Below are 15087 nucleotides of genomic sequence, written 5' to 3' on the forward strand. Positions count from 1 at the left end.
CAAAATAAAACTAGGACAGGGAAAAGAGAAACAAAGGAATGAAAAGTAAAGATGAGCCAGGGGAAGAGAATGGAGCCAGGAAATCTCCAAAAGTGGCTGCATTGAACTTTATAGGAAACTAACCAAAGAGGAAACTGTGAAGTTATAAAAGCTCCTTGAACTCACATTCTTTCTAGAGGTTTAGGAGAATTAAATTAATATAAAAATGATTAACTGAAAAAAATAAGTATCAAGAACAAATCCTGAGCAATTATTGTAGGAAAAAAAGAGATTAAAGGATAGACTGGTATTTCAATGAATTAAAAGCACACCAGAAAAATGTTTTTAAAAAGAGACTAAAATTTCAACCTATTATTTCAAAATAAGTTAGGAGGAAAAAACCCCATTAAGAACAACATAAATCAAACCTCGGAAATCAGATGACAAAATTCAAGTCAGACTAAGACATGGAAAAGGAAAAATAGATAAATACTAAACAGGAGGTAACATAAGTGCAGGCAGCACTACAAAAATGCCTACAAGGAATATGTTTAAGAGAGGAAAAGTCAATAGACAATTTTTAAATATAAAATAACTTGAGATGAGGTTATGAGTACCATATGGAAAGGCAAAGAAGATCCAATATATACTTAAAAGCATCACTAAAAGAAAAAAATACTAGCAATTTATGAAATTAGGATAGCAGTAATTACAAGATGACCTTGGGGCCAGCGAAGTGGTGCTAGAGGTAAGGTGTTTGCCTTGCAAGCGCTAACCAAGGAAGGACCACGGTTCAATCTCCTAGTGTCCCATATGCTTCCCCCCAAGCCAGGGGCAATTTATGAGCACTTAGCCAGGAGTAACCCCTGAGCACCAAACGGGTGTGGCCCGAAAAACAAACAAACAAACAAACAAACAAAAACCAAGATGACCGCAGGTACTAATTTAATGCTACTAAAAAATAGAAACCCACAGCTCTCTAAAGAAATATTGGCCCCAGTTTTAAACCAGAAGCACAAATCAACATGGAATATCTGAATGTCCCAGATAATTTCCCAGTTACCCAGGATGTTGAGGTGTGAGAGTGACTCTCCTGCCTGCTTAAGCAGAGCCATCTGACAGATTGTCACAGAGGGTTAAAGCTCAGGAAGTTAAACCAATGGGTTCATAATTCTATGCACAATAAATTGGCCATTTGGTGGAGGGCGGTGGCCACTGATGAAGGGATTGGAAGAATGTATACTTGAAAATTAAAAATATTCTCATAATTTTATAATTCATGGTGATTAAAAAACTGCATTACTCCAAACTAGGATTATAAAAAGGAGAAAAGCAATGGCTCTGCATTTATATAGAGATAGACAGAGAGACAGACAGACAGATAGATAGATAGATAGATAGATAGATAGATAGATAGATAGATAGATAGATAGATAGATAGATAGATAATAAAAAGGTAGGTAGGTAGGTTGATAGAGGCAGTTACCAGTGTTAATAGAACATTAGTTTGGGGAAGCTATTTCATAGGACCCCCTCAAAAAAGTGGTCACAGGCTCTTTTATCACCTCTTTCTGCGTTCCAATAAGAGGATGTAGCACCAAGTAGCAAGGACCACTAGCATTATGGGAGTGTGGAGAAAGATACATGGGTCCAGGAGGTAACATGTCAGTGAGGGGCACAGACTTCAAATGCACAGGGCCCCAGTTTGATCCCCTGATCATGCTGGATGTGATAGTACTATATCCTTGGGGCCCTGTCCAGACCACACTGTCCAATTAGCTAAGTATTCCCAAGACAGCTCCCCCAGTTCCCTAATCATCCTTTGGGATATAATCTGCCCCCCTCCATAAATAAAGGCAAAACCCAGATGTTGTGGCTCACTTCAGGAATGTTTCAAGAAGCTCAGGTGACAGGAAGGGGGAGCTGAAGAGAAAGAAGGTTGCAAGAGGTGGTTGGTGAGAGTGCTGAGCTCACTCACTCATTCTAGAGCAGGAAGCTGTACAGACAGCAAGTATGTGCAGCTGAATAAAGCTTTGTACAAAGTCTGCTTTGTACATTTGGATGATAAAGCTATTTAAAAAAAAAGATGGCAGGATCCAGAATGACAATATAGCAGGTAGAGCACTTGACATGCAGATGGTCAATCCAGATTTGATCCCTGGCATCCCATATATATGGTCCCCCAGCAGAGGTGATTTCTAAGTTAAGAGCCAGCAGTAACCACTACCTGAGCATAGCTGAGTGTAGCTCAAAAATCAAAACAAACAAACAAAAAGACAAGCAGGCAATGCCAGGAAAAGTTAGAAACTGTGGGGAGCTGGGGCCAGAGAGATAGCATGGAGGTAAGGCGTTTGCCTTGCATGCAGAAGGACGGTGGTTCGAATCCCAGCATTTCATATGGTCCCCCAGGACTGCCAGGAGCGATTTCTGAGCGTAGAGCCAGGAGGAATCCCTGAGCGCTGCCGGGTGTGATCAAAAACCAAAAAAAGAAAATAAAGAAAAAAGAAAAGAAACTGGGGAGGTGGGCTTCAGGGGGTTGGAGGCTGGGGCTCTGAGGCTGGTGACAAACTTCTATTTCTGCACCATCAGAGGCCAGAAAAGTGCTCATGTTTGTCATGAGGTATGAGGACATACATTTGGTCTGTGTCATCTTTATTGATCTATATTTTCATCTATAATTTTTAGTTTACAAAGAAAAGGACCCATGAAGACTTAGACCTGTCCCACTGAAGAGAAGAAGGAAGGAGACAAGGAATCCAGGCAAGTTGTAGATCACAGAGCAATGATGAATTATGGGTAAATAGTTTACAGGAACAAGAGAGAACAGAGTTAAGGCACTTACTTAGCATGCAGCTCTGATTTGAACCCCCAGTCTCACATGGTCCCCTGAGCACCACCAGAGGTCACTACTGAACACTGAGCCAAGAATAGCTCCTGGGAACAGTTGGGTGTGGCCCAAACCAACCCCTTCTCCCCCCCACCAATGACACTTTCTTATTAATGACTTTCCTTTTTCTTTTCATTTACAAGTTTTATTTCTTATAACTTAGCAGTATTAATGTATATATATTATTATTACCCAAATTTACTGATTATATTAATGACTTCTAAAGGGCACAGAAAAAAGTATGTGTTTGACACATGCATATTTACTATGGAGACAGACAACACCTCTTAGTTCAATTTGTGATTTTAGATTCAGGAAAATGAAACAAATAAAAATATATCCTCAAAGCATAATTTTTTCATTCATGCATGCACACACATGTGCATGCTGATATATCTCCTTGTAGATAGGTAGTACCTGCTTCCTGACTTTTCAGGACCGGGAAGGTGGCGCTAGAGGTAAGGTGTCTGCCTTGCAAGTGCTAGTGTAGGACGGACCGCGGTTCGATCCCCTGGCATCCCATATGGTCCCCCCAAGCCAGGAGCGATTTCTGAGCACATAGCCAGCAGTAACCCCTGAGCGTCAAACAGGTGTAGCCCCCCGCCAAAAAAAAAATGGTGGTTCCTTTCTGTTTAAAAGATATACTAGCTACTGAAGGAATATTCTTCTTTTCCCTGGACTTGGGGTGATGGTGGTGACAGTATTTTATCCATTAAGATCTAACCAGGGTGTAGTAACCATAAACTAAAGCCACCCTGCGAGGAAGGAGGATATCCTCTAAGATTGATGTCTGGCTTGCGCAAAGCCAATGTGGAAGATGGAGTTTTCTGAGACTTCCTGGCTCTGCTCCACCCCGCACATAATTTCTATTTGCATAAACCTCAGCTGCAAACACAGGAAGGGTTAAAGGAAGACTTTCTGAAGCACAGGCCATGTCAGCTGACCGTTTAGAATGAATTAACCAGACTCAAACTAGCCCCCAGTGAGGCATGCACAAAATGAAGCCACTTCATTCAAAGGTCAATCTTTGGGGTCTCGGACTCCATCCAGGAGTCGGGGTGAAGCCCTATTCAAAGTCATCCGCGTGTCCCCATAATTGTGGTGAGAGAGCCTGAAAACACCCCACGTCCTTCTTTGCCAGGATATGGTAGAAACCCATTGGAAAAAATCAGGATTCGGGAAGGGGTGGAGAAGGGAGTGGGACTATTTTGAATGAACCTGAAAGAAAATACTTCCCAAACCTTCTCTCAGAAGGCAATTTAGCTTCCAATTTTTTCATAAGGTTGGAAAAAGTTGAGCAAACGAGAACCATAGACACTTGTTGATAGAAGGTTTTTCCTTCATTAATTGCTGTTTTGGTTTCGTGAGAGAAAAGCCTCATAAAAGTTCGTTGCTGGTTCAGGATGGCAGCAGGGGCTCCTGAGAACCCCCCTTCAAAAGAGCTGACTCGACTCTGGCCAGCTCAGAAGCCCCCCAAGCCTTGAGTTTGCGTGGACTCCACCGTTCCCACCCTCCGCTCTCAGGCTCTCAATACATCTGAGACAGCTTCCCTTCTCTGAACCGTGGGGCTGTCTGGCCGCTGGCAAACGTTCCAGACAAGTGGTTTTCTATGCGGCCAAGTTCTGGCCTGACTCTTTGATTGGAAAAGTATCTATTTCACGAAGGGTGATAGGCCTCTGGATACATTCTCACCAAAAAAACCCATAAACCAATACTTGAAATGCCAGCCGCGAGTTGTAGGGAATTCTTTGGTCTGCCTTCAAGGACGCACAAAGTCTCACAAAGGTCTTCTCTCTGGCAGCCTGCAGGACTGGCACAGAGAGCCGGCCCGGAGGAGGCAAGCATAGAATCGGTTCAAACCTGGATTCGAATCCCAGATCTGCCTCTGGGCTGCTGAACCTGTTCAGATTCAAAGCCTGGACAGCAAGAGAGCTGTTGAACCCTGCCCCAAAAGGAGAGCACTTCTGAGAAAACAGTGCTTGCTGGCCTCTGACTCGCATTAAGCCCTTCAAACAGTGCTGTCACTGGTTTGCATTCAGCCAGCCTGGGACCCCAAGTTTGCAGACACCCCGAGTGTACAGGAAACCTTTGCCCTGGAGCTGGGACCAGCATGGGATGAACATCTAGGAACATCTAGGAACTATTTGCCAACACAACCCCAGCTACACACACCAGAGTTCTGTGTGTGTTCACTGAAACCATCCAAGCCCTCCAGCCCCTCAGATGCAAATGTCTGAATCTCTCCTCGGGGCCCCTCTCCTGCTGAACCCGTGGCTGAGCCTAGACATCCCTCCTTCTCAGCCAGGTGCTCCCTGTACGTGCAGAAACACCATGTATGGGCAGCACCTTAAGAGGTCCCAAATCAGGGGCGATGACAATTCCCTGATCAGTATCAGGCATACGCAGAGATGCTGAAGCACCGAGAGCAGCACATCCCTAGACACAAGGGTCACAGGTCACCCCTGCCCCTTCCCTAGGGGCGCTCTGCTGTGGAAACTGCTCAGAGGGTCCCTCTGCCTTCCCCTGAAAGAGCAAGAGTGAGGAGGGGCACAGAATAGTCTTAAAGTATTATATGGGGGCCAGAGGAGTGGCTATACCCAGTGGTGCTCAGGGGTTGCTCTTGGCTCCACTCTTAGGAATTACTCCTGGAAGGCTTGGGGGACCATATAGAATGCTGGAATGAAACCTCGTCAGACATGTGCAAGGGAAACAGTTCTTCCCCACTGTGCTAACACTCTGGCCCAAAGGGCCTTAAACTATTGCTGTGGTCTCTGGGGAATACCTTAAGCTCCCTCAGCCTAGCGTCCCTGCCTGCAGAACAGAATTGGTTGTCTCTGTGTCCACCAGGCAGGTGTTTACTTCTGACATGAGAGGAAGAAGCCCTCCATGGGAGTGGTGGGTGTGTGTTCTCACCAAGGATCCAGCCAAAATGTGTGGGACTTTCTTTCCACGACAATCCACACACATCCCTGCCTATGCGGGCAGTGTCAAGGGGACACTTGGCATCCCAAATCTTCAGAAAGGTCTCGGGCACACAAATGCCTCGCTCTGAGCCTGAGTCCCTACGCATGGCTGTTCCACTGTCTCTGGAAAGAATGGGGACCCCCTTCTTGTGCTCACACACCATCACTCTCCACCCTCCTGTTGGCTGGCACTGAATGGATCCTGTCCTCTAACTTCAGTCTCTGCAGAAGCCTACATGCCCAGAAGGCAGGCAAAACCCACAGAAAGTGCCAAGAAAGTGCCAAGTTGTGGGTTTCACACTGGCTTGTACAGGGATTCCAGATGGCAGATGAGTGATGTGTTCCAGGGGTTGCTAAGCTCAGAGCAGAACATCTGCCTGGCAAACCCAAAGCTATGAGTTGGATCTCTGCAGCAGCCTACATGTACACAGAGAGAGCATAGAATTACAATGGTGCTCCACCAGCCATGTGCCAGCATTGCAGCCGAAGTGTGATCACTCATCTTGTTGTGGGGGCTTAGACTAATGGAAAGTGGGCAGGGACCGAGGCCAAGTGTGACAATCCCAAAAGAACCCTGACAAGCCCAGGTGTGCTTTTGGTCATAAGGATGAAGCAAAGGCAAGAGGGAATTTAAAAAATACTAAAGGTGGGGGCCAGCGAGGTGGCGCTAGAGGTAAGGTGTCTGCCTTGCAAGCTCTAGCCAAGGAAGGACCTCGGTTCTATCCCCTGGCATCCCATATGGTCTCCCCAAGCCAGGGGTGATTTCTGAGTGCTTAGCCAGGAGTAACCCCATAGCATCAAACGGGTGTGGCCAAAAAACCAAAAAAAAAAATACTAAAGGTGGGAACAGCCTCACTGGACAATAAGTGACCCTCCCCAGAGCTAGGGTCTGCTTCCAAACACTCCCACCCACATCATGCATACAGAGATCTGGTGTAAGAGCAGACAGCTCTACAACATGGGGGGGGGGGTTCCTCCTCATCTGCCCCGGCTGAGGCTAGTGCCCCCCTCCACCACCACCACCACCCTTGTGCCTGCAGGTGGCAGCTGAAGTCCTGTGCATAGAGCCAGATACCTGCCGGGAGCTCTGATTCATTTGTCTTCAGACAGATCCAAACTGCTTCTGAGACGAGCCACAGCAGAGTTGTCTTCACCTCCCCCAACTTACCGCCCTGCACCCCCTCCCACCCCCAGTACCCCCCCCTTGCTTCTTCTTGGCCTCGAGACCCAAAGTCTTCTGGACATATTTTTCATTTTTCCAAATATCAATTGCTTTTTTATTCTCTCTTCGAAGCAGTGAGTAATAAGAGTTGTGTCTGGTCCTGAAATTCCGACTGAAATAAATTAGCCCAATGGCCAACAGAGGTGCCTAGAACAATAAGGGCAGAATATTTGGCAGATTACAAAAGAACCCCTGGATGGGGGTGTGTAGTAAGTCTAGAAGCATATTTCGGGCGGCTGGGTAATGACCCATCCAGGCAGCAGCACGCCTCATAAATTAATCCCATTTCTCTTCTGTTTTCCCCTTTGGCCCGCCCTCCACAGTTCCTTGAACCCTGGTTAATGGGGCATGCAGCAGGGGGGTTCTGGTGTGGCTCACATTCCCGCAGGCGGCCATGCCAAGGCCGTGTGTGAATGCACACTTTGCACCCTCGCTCGTCTGCTGTCCAGAGCACCACGGGCTACGGTGTCGGATCAGGGAGATGATACGGGCTATGGATGTGGTGTCCCGCTTCAGGCAGGCCAGGGCTGCACCCTGGCTAGTGCCAGGCCTGGTACTAACTGTCAGCACTGGCTTTCCAGGCCGAGGCCACATGGCACTAAGGCCGTGCCAGCTGTGCCAGGTCTTGGTCTGAGTTCAGGGAGGAGATGGAGGGAAGTGGGCACTGGTTCCATTGGCACCCCACGCCCCATTTCCCCTGCAATGAATCATCTGTGAGATACATCTCTGTAGAGGGGACCCCGAACCCTTTCCAGGTGTGAAAAGAACCCTGGCACCTGTGGCACCTCACCACAACCCAGGGCCAGGCCAGTGTCCAGCTCCAGTCTCATGGTTGCCTCTGCATGAGGTAGCTTTGACTTTTCAAGTGAGGGCCCCAAAGCCATAGTGTTGGACTGGCAACACACACACACACAATGCCCCCTATAGCAGCCACGACCTCATTCTGGTTGTCCGAATGCACTGTTAGGTTGGGAAGAGACCTGGAAAAGGCAGTCTCTGGAGCAATATGAGGTGACTGCATGCTCTTTCTTGCCACTGATGGAGACAAGCACCTTCAGTAGTAGGATTCTCTTCCCAAAACATGATGTCGAGAGCCTGAATGTGGGAAAGATCCGAAGGGTCCACAGTTCAGCCTTACCACTCATGAGCTGTGGAACTCTGGGGAAGCTGCTTGACCAGGGGTCTTCAAACTTTTTTAAAGTGGGGGCCGGATTACAGTCCCATAGAGAGCTGGAAGGCCGGACTATATGAGCTACTAATTCCTACTCACACTGCACATATCTTATATAAATAAAATGAAAACCATTTATAAATAAACAGATCACACACCAGTATTTCAATGGGAACTGTGGGTCTGCTTTTGGCTAATGAGATGGTCAATGTCCAGTTCCATATCTGTCACTGCCAGCTGTAACAAGTGGGCATTAGTTAATCTTGATCTGGTTGGAGATTGCAGATGTTTCATTCTTGAAAAAGTCTGTTCACAGGCATAAATGCTACCAAAAATGGTTACCATTTTGAGTGCATGGTTTCTGATATTTGGATATGTCTCAGAGGAGAGAGATGCATAGAAATTCAAAAGGTTACTTGTCTTAAATGCGTCTTTCAGAGAGTCACAATTCTGCAGTTCAGCCAGTTCCATTTGGTAAATTGTAAGGACATTTTCAATCTCAACAGAAAATGGGTTATGAAAAAGCTGTATGTCCTGTTCATGGAGATGAAGCTCTTTGAATCTAAATTGAAACCCCTTTTGCAACAATTCTAGTGAAACCAGACATGTTTCCTTTGGGAATGCAACCAATGGTTTGTCCGCTGACAGGTTTTTTTTTTTTTTTTTTTTTTTTTTTTTTTTTGTGGTTTTTGGGTCACACCCGGCAGTGCTCAGGGTTACTTCTGGCTCCATGCTCAGAAATTGCTCCTGGCAGGCACGGGGGACCATATGGGACGCTGGGATTCGAACCGATGACCTCTTGCATGAAAGGCAAACGCCTTACCTCCATGCTATCTCTCCAGCCCCCCGCTGACAGGTTTTGAGTTGTTGGGAGATGACTGAAGTTTTCCTCCTGTACTTGTTTGATGAGAAGGCCTAATTTTACTTCAAATGATTTCACATGCGATGCCATATCACAGATGAGCTTCCCCTTGCCTTGAAGTTGCAGATAGAAACTGTTGAGTAGCTCTGTTATATATGTCAGAAAGGCAAGGTGCCATTTCCATTCTGCATCATTGAGCTCTGGTACTTCTTGGTTTTTTGAAAGTAGAAAAGCTGTAATCTGCGGAAGTAAGTCGTAGAAACGTTTCAAAACTCTCCCTCTACTCAGCCAACGGACTGAGTAGACACGGAGGCGGTTGACGTCATCCCTGAGAAACCGTGACACTGAGTGTATATGCTGGCAGGTATCTTGGCAACCAAACAGTGCTCACTGCTGGTGGGCCAGATCAGACTCCTCTGCGGGCCGCATGTGGCCCGCGGGTCGTAGTTTGAAGACCCCTGTGCTTGACCCACATTGGCCAGTCTCCCCATCTGTAAAATTGGTCATAAAGATGATGCCATGAACCTGCACAAGTCAAACAGGTCACACAGTGCCTGGACTCGGTCGTTTTTGAGATGTCCATTTGGGAGGGGGTCTCTGGTTCCCAAGCAGTGTTAAGAGCCCCAATGGCCACTTAGGTGGTTACTCAGTCACGCAGGCTTCATAGTTCCATGATCAGTCCTGGTCACATAGTGCTGGGCCCACAAAGGCCACCACCCAGCAGTCTGTAGGGCTATTCTTTATGGTTCCGGGTTAGGGGGCATTCAGTACCAGAGACCAAATTCAGATCCTTGAACATGAAAGGTATATATCTCTGTGTTTCTTGAGCCCCTCTTCTACCATTGTGACTGATGACAATAAGTAGGACAGGTGGGAGCAGAGATAGGAATAATGAAGAGGCAGGAGATACTATGAAATCCCAGAAACCAGGATAGTCATGGAGGGGGAAAAGGAAATTCAGGAAACATTTGACATGCTGACAGCTGAAGAGAAATCCTACCTCATCTTCCCCCAAGAAAGGCAGCAAGGAGAGCAAGGGCACCAGCTATCTGGGCATGCTCTGGGGTGGAATCTCAGTCACTGCCTAAGTTATCTGGGCCTGTGTGTGGCATTCAGTAAGGACAGAGACATGTAGAACAGGCACTAAGGTGAGATGACCTACAGGGTCAAGACAACCACAGCAACATCAATAGCTTACATGGCCTCCATTGGTAAAGTAAATTCATACCACCTGCCTCTTCACTCAACACACAGTAACCAAACCAAATGCTGCCTCTAGAAACGCATGCACCCCAGACCAGGTTCATGGCCCTGAACCCATCATCTGAAGCTGCTCATTATTGGCCCACTTAATAAATCTTCCTACTAGTATGTAACAGGCTATATCATAACCACAAGAGATATAATGGCTTGGAAAATAGGGCCCACCCCAGCCACCCACCTAACTTTGGGATATTATAGTCTGGATTTGGACTTATTAGGGAGGGGTTGAATAACTGCATGAAGAAGTGGTGAGATGTGGCCCTAGAAAAGATTATCAGGGGCCGGGCGGTGGCGCTAAAGGTAAGGTGCCTGCCTTGCCTGCGCTAGCCTTGGACGGACCGCGGTTCGATCCCCCGGTGTCCCATATGGTCCCCCAAGCCAGGAGCAACTTCTGAGCACATAGCCAGGAGTAACCCCTGAGCGTTACCAGGTGTGGCCCAAAAACCAAAAAAAAAAAGAAAAGAAAAGAAAAGATTATCAAATGTGCAATGACCAAAAATCAATCTGAAATAAACTGCATCAGCAGGCACTTTTGGCAATTGTTGTTTAGGCTGTTTCTCAGGGCAATAAAGGGTCGAGAGTGGGAAAACTTGAGTGAAAAAAATGTATGCAGCTCTGATCTAGAGAAGATGTAACAGATACAATATCGAACAGGTAGCAGGTGCTCAATAAAAATGCTCTGTGCTCACTAGAAGCTTCAAGTGTATGACCTTTGAAAAAGCTAACTCCTAACATGTGGCAAGTTCATCATTTCATAGCATGCAAAATTTAGTGGTGGAGTTTTTTTTTTAATGGGAGAAAATCCCACAGAAAATTAAATATTTGGGGTTTAAGAGGCTGTACAGCAGGTAGAATATTTTCCTGGCATAAAGCTGGCCCAAGCTTGATCCCGGGCACTCCATACGGTTCCCCAATGACTGCTAGGAGTGATGTTTGTGAATCAGGAGGAGGGACCTTTGAGCACCAGTGGGTGCAGCCTCAAAACAAAAACAAAAACAAGCAGAGAAAATGAAACATTTGAATAGTCACTTAATGAAGTATCTATTTTTTATACCATCTGTATGTGAAACTCACTGTTAAAAAGAAAACCAATTCCCCAAACAAAATTTAAAAAAAAAATTTTTTTAGGGGCCCGGAGAGATAGCACAGTGGCGTTTGCCTTGCAAGCAGCCGATCCAGGACCAAAGGTGGTTGGTTCAAATCCCGGTGTCCCATATGGTCCCCCGTGCCTGCCAGGAGCTATTTCTGAGCAGACAGCCAGGAGTAACCCCTGAGCACCGCCGGGTGTGACCCAAAAACAAAAAAATAAAATAAAATAAAATAAATTTTGACAAAAGAAATATGTAAACTTTCCTCAAAAACATTCTATAGGTTGAATGCAACTCCTATCAAATCCCAACCAGAAATGTTTCTTTTGGAGGAAACACAGGACCTTATTCCTGAAAAGTCATACGATCCAGAATTGCTGAAACAATCCTGATCAAAAAAAGAGGAGGAAATCACTCTCACCAGCTGAATTGGTACAAAGATAAAATCAGAAGCGGAGGTTAGAGTCGATTGAAACAGAATCAAATATTTAGTTCAAGGATAGATAACAATGAAACAGAGACGAGGGGAACATTATAGATTTTAGGATTGAAACAAAGTAGAATGGAAACATTAATATAAGAATAGGTACAATGAAACAGAGAACCCAGACATGACCCAGACATGACTCACAGATACACTCTGAACCAAGTTTTGACAAAAGAGCAAAAGTGACTCCTTGAGGAAGGACAACATTTTCTGAAGATCAGTCTTTAAGAAATTCAACATCAGTAGAGAAAAACACAAAAGAAGAACCTCAGGTCAGAGAGCAAGGATGAGGACAAGGCACTCGCCTCGCAGCTGCCAATCACCATTGGGTCCTGCACTGTAAAGGGCCCCCACCCACGACCAAGGAGTGATTCCTGAGCACAGAGTCAGAAGTAAACCCTATGCACTGCTGAGTGTGGCCCAACACCCTCACAACCACCAAAACGAGCCTAATCCTCACACTATTAATTTTTTCCTCAAAATATGTCATGGTCTGGACTATAAAACATAAAAATTTAAAAAATTTCTTAATGGGGGAAAGTCTATTTCTAGAACTAAGTGAAGAGTTTTTAGAACTGACAGAACCATGATTTATAAGGGGGGGACGAACAAATTGACTCATAAAAATCCAATATTTTGGGACTGGAGAGACAGCACACCGGCGTTTGCCTTGCAAGCAGCTGATCCAGAACCTAAGGTGGTTGGTTCGAATCCCGGCATCCCATATGGTCCCCCGTGCCTGCCAGGAGCTATTTCTGAGCAGACAGCCAGGAGTAACCCCTGAGCACCGCCGGGTGTGGCCCAAAAACCAAAAAAAAAAAAAAAAAAATCTATTATTTTTCTCTGCAAAAGTCCATGTGAAGAATTAAAAGAAAAAAGGTTGCGAGCCGGAGCGATAGCGCAGTGGTAGGGTGTTTGCCTGGCACAGTGCTGACCTGAAACAGGCCTAGGTTTGATCCTCGGCATTCCATATGCCACCCCCTCCAAGCCTGCCCAGAGTGACTTCTGAGCACAGAGCCAGAAGTAACCCCTGAGTGCCACCGGGTGTGGCCCAAAAAACAAAAAGAAAAAGAAAAGTTGAAGACTGGGAGAAAAGTATTTACAACCTATATGTGCAAACAAGGACTAGAAATGAGAAAATACAACGAACCCTTGATGACAAAAGACCAGTAATAGCTATCAGGGAGGGGGGATGACCATTAAGCCCACATTGGGATATCATGATGTCAAAATGTTTGAGAGTTCAAAATAATGGAAATAGCAAGTGCTGGTAAAAACCCAGCACTTGCTAAAATCCAGAGCTCCCAGACACTATGGTTGGGACTGTATAATGGTGCCACTACTCGCCATAGTCTCACAAAACTACCATGCAATTATCCTATCACCCAGAACTTCCCTCTGAGGCATCTCAGAGGAATGGGGACTTACTTCACCCAAAACCCTGTATAAGAAATCCCATATCAGAAGCTCAAGAGATAGCATGGAGGTAAGGCATTTGCCTTGCATGCAGAAGGACGGTGGTTCGAATCCCGGCAACCCCCAAGCCTGTAGAGCCAGGAGAAACCACTGAGCGCTGCCGGTGTGACCCAAAAACCACACACACACACACACACACACACACACACACACACACAAAATCCCATATCAGTTCTGTTCTGGAATGGGAGACTGCAGACAGGTCTGGTGTGTTACCATGGATGAATAAACACACCAACATAACTGGGCAGGGACATCACCAGTAATGACCAAGCCACTAGTGGAATCCGAGCAATGGTCTGATGAATCTCTGAAGAATGAGGCAAAGGAATGGATGAAGTTTTGAATGGGAAAGATGGGCTTAAGAGCATGCTTTGTATGCTTAAGGCCCTGAGTCTGCTCCCTGATCCTGCATTCCCACCCCACTTCCTACCCCCAGCATGGGGTCCAAAATCCTTCACTGCATCTAAGTTCCTACTTGTCAGGTCTGATAAACCCCATCAAGGATTCCTGGGAACAGCCTATGAATTCCTGAATACTGTTTAGGAATCCCCCAAAAAGTAAATAAAAAATCAGTAAATTTTATTAAATGATGTAAGTGAAATACTGTATTAAGTACAAATAAATATTTTTAAATTTTGTTTGTTTCTGGGCCACACCTGGTGGTGCTCAGGAGTTGTTCCTGGCCCTGAGCACAGAAGTCACTCCTGGAAAGGCACAGCAGAACATAGAGATTCCGGGGATCAAACTTGGGCCAGTTGCGTGCAAGGCAAGCATCCTACCTGCTGTACTATTGCTCTGGCCCTAAAAATATAATTTTTTAAAGTCTCTCTTAGTGGGAAGAGATGGTTCAAGGAGTCAGAATACAGGTCTTCAAGTGGGAGCCCTGTATTCACTCCCCACTACCACATAATCCCCTGACACACCACCATGAATGATCTTCAGAGCTCATTCATGGAGCCACCTTCAAGAATTGCCATCTGTACCCCCCCCCCCCAAAAAAAAGAAAAGTACTGTTTTGTCCTTTAAAGAAAACCCTCAGCTTTTATTTAAAAGTTAAAAATGTAGGAGATAGCATGGAAGTAGGATGTTTGCCTTGCATGCAGAAGAATGGTGGTTCAAATCCCGGCATCCCATACGGTTCACCGAGCCTGGCAGGAGCGATTTCTGAGCATAGAGCCAGGAGAAACTCCTGAGCGCTGCCAGGTGTGATACAAAACCAAACAAACAAACAAAAGTAGAAAATGAGAGCCAGAGAAATAGCATAGAGGTAAGGTGTTTGCCTTGCATGCAGAAGGTCGGTGGTTAGAATCCTGGTATCCCATAGGGTCCCCTGAACCTGCCAGGAGTGATTTCTGAGCAAAGAGCCAGAAGTAACCCCTGAGTGCTGCCGGGTGTGACCCCCCAAAAAAACAAAAACAAACAAACAACAAAAAAGTCGAAAATGTAGAAGAACCCATAAATAACTATAGCAATCCTTAGGAAAAAGAATATGGGGACATTACTTTCCCAACTTTAAATTGTACTACAAAGCAATAGTCATTAAAACAGCATAGTATTGGAATATGAAATAGACTTGAGTATTCAGAGAATGTTCCCCAGACATACAATCAATTAATCTTTGATAAAGAAGCAAGAAATGCAAAATAGAGCAAGGAAAGCCTCTTCAACAAGTGATGTTAGGAAAAC

This window comes from Suncus etruscus, chromosome 6 (genome assembly GCF_024139225.1).
Source record: "Suncus etruscus isolate mSunEtr1 chromosome 6, mSunEtr1.pri.cur, whole genome shotgun sequence".
NCBI lineage: Eukaryota > Metazoa > Chordata > Mammalia > Eulipotyphla > Soricidae > Suncus > Suncus etruscus.